The sequence below is a fragment of the Ornithodoros turicata genome, chromosome 1 (genome assembly GCF_037126465.1).
Source record: "Ornithodoros turicata isolate Travis chromosome 1, ASM3712646v1, whole genome shotgun sequence".
Taxonomy (NCBI): Eukaryota; Metazoa; Arthropoda; class Arachnida; order Ixodida; family Argasidae; genus Ornithodoros; species Ornithodoros turicata.
The window spans coordinates 173,826,152-173,831,994 of record NC_088201.1 but is presented as its reverse complement, the minus strand read 5'-3'; the positions used below and the strand labels follow the sequence as shown (position 1 = coordinate 173,831,994).

The following is a 5,843-nucleotide window of genomic DNA, read 5'->3' as shown; positions in this document are numbered from 1 at the left end:
GTGTCTGGAGCTAGAGCCACCTTTCCGTTCAATACATTGAGGTATATTTTGGAGAGGTGTTTCATGTCGGACGAGGAAGGACGTCGCGACGGCGCGGAGGGGGTAGAGTGGAGAGTACATTGAGTAAAGTGAGGTGAGGGCGGAGATTCATTTTGGGGGTAGATATATTGACGTTCACCCGGAAAGATATTGCTACGCAACCTGTGATCCTCGTGCGTATAGTTGTGAAGATCCACGAGTAAATAAGCGTGGGGCGACGACATCGCTTGTTTATATGCGTCCAGAAAATACTCCAACCTTTTCTGCCAAATAGCTGTTGGCCGAAATGTTCCGTCCGGTGCACGCTGTGCACGGTGCGCCACAGGGCGACGTAACTGGCGTTGTAGGATACAGTTCCAAAATGGCTACTGTGGAAAAAGATGGTTTGAACGAGCAAGAAGATCGACGCGTTGGCGCGGTGAGAACCCCGAATGAAAAGATCGGTCACCTGCTTCAAGGAACCGGCGTCGGTCATGTGGTCGTCGACGACGGTCAGCGTAGCGCGCGACGTGTCCCACTCTCGCGGTAGCTCCTCGGTAAATTTTACAGAGTCCCCAAATTCGTCCTGCATGCTCGGCGAAGCATATTTCTGCACGTAGAATATTTGTGACGGAGGCTTGTCCACCACGTTGTTCAGGTTCCTCAGCACGTTAGCAAGGAAAGTAGATTTGCCGCAGATGGAGGGGCCACTTAAGATGCAGCGAAAAGAATGACGGAAACGAAAAGGTTCGGGGGAAGACATGTTGCGTGCGTACACGTTGCGCGAAGAAAAAGAAGAGACTGATACTCGAAGAGAAATGCATCGCTTTTATTTACACGACGTCGTCGTCCTCTAGATCGCAACTGCGTTCCCAATACAGATTATCCAGGCTAAGGTTGGGCTTCTTTTTCGTCAGTCTGTCCACCGCTAAGATGCGGTCGAGCGTCTTCATCTTGGCCTGACACATTTCTTGACGTGCTTGCAACCATTCCAGGCGGTGGACTTGAAAGGTTTCCTCCACGATGCCGCGAATAAATTAATGAAGTTCTTCGTTTTTTGTCTTTCCTCGCCGACAAGAAACGCAGGAGAACAAACCACACATTGTGTTTTCCAGGTATCAGTCAGAATGATGACGCGAGCGCGGTGCGCGCCGCCTTTATACAGATAAACGCGCGCAAAGAAATGAGAGTGAAACCGAAACGAAGAAGCCACCCGCCGCCGCTAGGAGCGCGCGCGCAGGAGGAGCGGAGAGCGGAAACCGTAACAGCCCGCGGTCGGGCGGCGAAGAGGGCGCTAGGAGCGCGCGCGCATGCGTAGCTGCCGCGGCGCGTCGCCCTAGTCTGTTGCTGGCTAGCTGCCGCGGAGAGCAGAGTCAGCGCTCGGTTGCTCCGCCGTCCCCGCGCCCGCTCAGTTTCTGCCTGCCTTCCTGATGGAGCAGTCGCACCCATCGCCGCGGGGGAAAAGGTGAGTGATTTGCCGCGATGTTTTACCGCGCTCATTTTCTCGCATGTTTGCCATGCCCCCGTGTTTAGCGGAGATCAACGAGTGATTTGCCGATGTTTAACCGCACTCGTGTTAAGCCTTTTCTTGCATGTTTAGACTTGTTTAGCGGTGAGCAAGGCTTTTGTTCGTGTTGACGCATGTTTAGCGGTTCCCGCCCTGAGTTAGCTGCATAGTGTTGTGACGTTGTGGTTAGGCATAACCGATCGTCCCCCTAAGCCTTTTCCCCGATGTGTACTGTTTTCTCCGTGCTGTTTAGCAGTAGCGGTTAGACCTTCTCTCTCGCATGCCTAGACTTGTTCAGCAGTGTTGCCATTTTTACCTGCCGCTGTTGTCTTGTTCTGTCTTTCTCGCATAGAGCTACGATGGTGGTGCCATCTGGTGTGGTGCCTTGCAACTAAGTGGCCACCTGTCGTCGGTCCAACAGCTGGGTGCCAACTACCAACATGGCGGGCACTGGTCACTCTTGATATTTGCAGTCGGTTTGCAAATACAGTGTATATCTCGAACATACAAATTTTCTATCAACAGGAATATTTTTAGATGTACTTTACTCGCATATTAACACTACTGGAGAGGTGGAATATTCGCTAGAATAGGCTATGCTTTGGAAAAAATGCACCGTATTTGTAAACCTGTTCTTCAAAACCACCACAACCGATCTTGACTAAAACAATCTCCGGCATGCAGTTACATGTCACATTTCTAATGGTGCAAAAGAAGGGTAAAGAATGGAGGCAAAGAATGTAGATCCGCACTTACAAAATAAAAAACGACTGCCAGAACCGCAGGCAAGTCCGCTCACGCTGGTGCGTCGCTGCAGCGCAGCACACGGGGAGTGTGTTTCGCAATAAGGCATTCGTATTCTTGACATGGCAAAGAACGGATTTCTAAACTATGTATTTCTTAACAGTTTTTCCGGCCCGCTTTTATGTTTGAAGGGTATCACAACGGCCGTACAAGACATGCAGGGTGTTTATTTTTACCTTTTACAGAATTACTGCAAAAAAGATCGATGTCGCTTTTTTTTTCAGTTGAGTTTGGCTAAACTTGAGTTTCACTAAAACTAACACACTAAAGAACCCTCAGGTAGGCAAAAACAATCCACAGGCCGACAGCTGTGCCGTCGCTCATGATCTCAGTTTTCTCGCGATGTAAACCCCTAATTATTAGTAGTAGGTACTGGACTCTCACAGTGCACAACGCCCAACTGGCCTGAACACGATTTAATTAGCAGTTAGAGCTAATTGGGACCCTCCACATTAATCAGCACCCTCCAGGGAGCCACCACACTAATTGGGGAAAGTCTAACTCGTGTCCAGACCAGCTGAGCGTTGTGCACTATGAGAGTCCATAAAAAAAGAAAAATAATAGGCAGAAAATAAAATAAAAAGATAGAAATAGAGTGGAGAGAAACAATTTATTCGAAAATCAACGATGCCGCGGCGAAGAAGCCGCTCCGCAACACCTGAGTGACCAGCGCCCGCCATGTTGGTAGTTTGCATCCAGCAGTTGCAGAGATCGACGACAGGTGGCCACTTAGTTGCAAGGCATCACACCAGATGGTGCCACCATCATAGCTCTAGAGGAGAAAGACATATAACAAGATACTAGCGGCAGGTAAAAATGGCAGCACTGCTAAACAAGTCTAGGCATGCGAGAGAAAAGGTCTAACCGCTACTGCTAAACAGAAAACAGTACACATCGGGGAAAAAGGCTTACGGGGGGACGATCGCTTAGGCCTAACCACAACGCTACGCAGCTAGCACAAGGTGGGAACCACACATCGCTAAACATGCGAGAAAAGGCTTAGCACGAGCGCGGTCACCGCTAAACACGGCAAACATACGAGAAAAGGAGCGCGTCAAATCACTCACCTTTCCCCCGCGGCAACTTCCAGGCAGAAACTGAGCGAGCGCGGAGAACACACGTCTGCTCTCTACGAGAGCCAGCCAGAAACTGAGCGAGCGCGCGGAGCGCACGTCCGTCTTCCGCGACAGCCCGAGAGAAACTGAGTGAGGCGACGCGCAGCGGCAGCTATGGATGCGCGCGCGCCCTTTGCTCCACCCGTCCGCGCATGCGCGCGCGCGCAGCTCACTCTGCGCCCGCAGCGAGTGTTTTCGGTTTCGGCTCTCCGCTGCGCGCGCGCGCTCCTAGCGGCGACGGGTGGCTCCTGAGTTTCGGTTACGTTTCTTTGCGCGCGCGCGCGTTTATCTCTATAAAGGCAGCGCGCACCGCGCTCGCGTCATCATTCTGACCGATACGTGGAAAACGCCATGTGTGGTTTATTCTCCTGCGCTTCTCGTCGTCGCAAGGAAAAGACAAAAAACGAAGAACTTCGCGAATTTATACGCGGCATTGTGGAGGAAGCCTTTCAAGTCCACCGTCTGGAAAGGTTGCAAGCACGTCAAGAAATGTGTCAGGACAAGATGAAGACGCTCGACCGCATCTTAGCGGCGGACAGACTTGCGAAAAAGAAGTCCATCTTTAGCCTGGACAATCTGCATTGGGAACGCAGTTCCGATGTAGAGGACGACGACGAGGATGTGTAAATAAAAGCGATGCATTTCTCTTCGGGTCTCAGTCTCTTCTTTCTCTTCGTGAAACGTGTACGCACGCAACATGTCTTCCCCCGAACCTTTTCGTTTCCGTCATCCTTTTCGCTGTATCTTAAGCGGTCCCTCCATGTGCGTCAAATCTACGTTCGTTGCTAACGTGCTGAGGAACCTGAACGACGAGGTAGACAAGCCTCCGTCACAAATATTCTACGTGCAGAAATATGCTTCGCCGAGCATGCAGGACGAATTCGGGGACTCCGTAAAATTTACCAAGGAGCTACCGCGAGAGTGGGACACGTCGCGCGCTACGCTCGCTATCACATGACCGACGCCGGTTCCTTGAAGGAGGTGACCGATCTTTTCATTCGGGGTTCTCACCACGCCAACGCGTCGATCTTCTTACTCGTTCAAAACATCTTTTTCGACAGTAGCCATTTTAGAACAATATCCTACAACGCCAGTTACGTCGTCCTGTGGCGCACCGTGCGCAGCGTGCACCAGATGGAACGTTTCGGCCAACAGCTATTTGGCAGAAAAAGATTGGAGTATTTTCTGGACGCATATAAACAAGCGATGTCGTCGCCCCACGCATATTTACTCGTGGATCTTCACAACTATATGCACGAGGATCACAGGTTGTGTAGCAATATCTTTCCGGGAGAACGTCAGTATACGCTCCGAAATGAATCTCCGCCCTCACCTCACTTTACTCAAACTACTCTCCACTCTACCCCCTCCACGCCGCCACGACGTCTTGAGACGTTCGTCCTCGTCCGACATGAAACACCTCTCCGAAATTTGCCTCAATGTATTCAACGGAAAGGTGGCTCTAGCTCCAGATACGTTCGCGCGTTTGAAGAAGCACAAACGCTTTTTACGACGGCTCGCCTACAAAAAGATTCACAAGAATCTGCAACGTTTGAAGCGCTATCTGTCTCAGCAGCGAGGACAGGGCGTTCTTTCGTCGGTGGTTCCTCTCCTGCTTTCCGCCGTGTTGAACCTTTTCGCCAATGGCCAAGAAATTGAAGTGACCACCTCCTCCTCCATCGGAAACATTCTTTCCTCGAAGGAGAGTGACGACGTCAAAGTGAAACTCATACTGCAAGCACTGTATCGCATACTCAAGCAGTACGGATTTGACCCCTACGACAATAAAAACAAGGCGTCCGACGCTACAAATGACTTTGACTATTCGCTCCTCTCTCCAGAGGTGGACGAAGAGGTAGCGGAAAGGGTCGTCTCGGAATTAAAGAAGGTTCTTTCCTGGGATCGCGAGGGTTGTGTCTCCGTGTCGGGCAAGCCCATCAGACACTCCTCCGTTTACGAACTCGTCAATTATTTGTTGCAACGTAAGACGGGAAAGAAACCTTCCTGGTTCCCCAAAGTCTCGAAACTATTGCGTCTGATTTCTCTACCCAAATCTCGCGAGCCTCAACAGCAGCAGCAGCAGGCCTCCATTGCGTGGACGACTTATGGAGGGGTATGAGAAACCAGAGGGTGGTTTGGGGGGTGTGGAACACTATAGAAAAGCGCATCACTTGAGCAAAAAGAAGGCTCTCGCCATTCTCAGAAAGCTGGATGCCTACACGCTCCACCATCCGGTCAGAAGAAAGTTTAATAGGAGACGCATCATCGCGCTCAAGATCAACGACGTGTGGCAAATGGACCTCGCCGATTTTTCAAAATACAAGAGATTCAACGGTGGCTACCGCTACATTCTCGTGGCAATCGATTCCCTCTCCCGCTTTCTGCGCACCCTCCCGCTA

The 5,843-nt window shown here is 50.9% G+C and overlaps 1 long non-coding RNA gene across 1 annotated transcript; it reads right to left on the bottom strand.

The window, feature by feature from the left end:
• Positions 1 to 2,925: 2,925 nt before the first annotated feature.
• On the bottom strand, positions 2,926 to 3,522 carry LOC135373120 (uncharacterized). Its single transcript, XR_010416295.1, has 2 exons — positions 3,397 to 3,522; positions 2,926 to 3,101 (listed from the first exon to the last, which is right to left on the bottom strand). It is a non-coding gene; the product is annotated as an uncharacterized LOC135373120 (long non-coding RNA).
• Between the last annotated feature and the right edge of the window lie 2,321 nt (positions 3,523 to 5,843).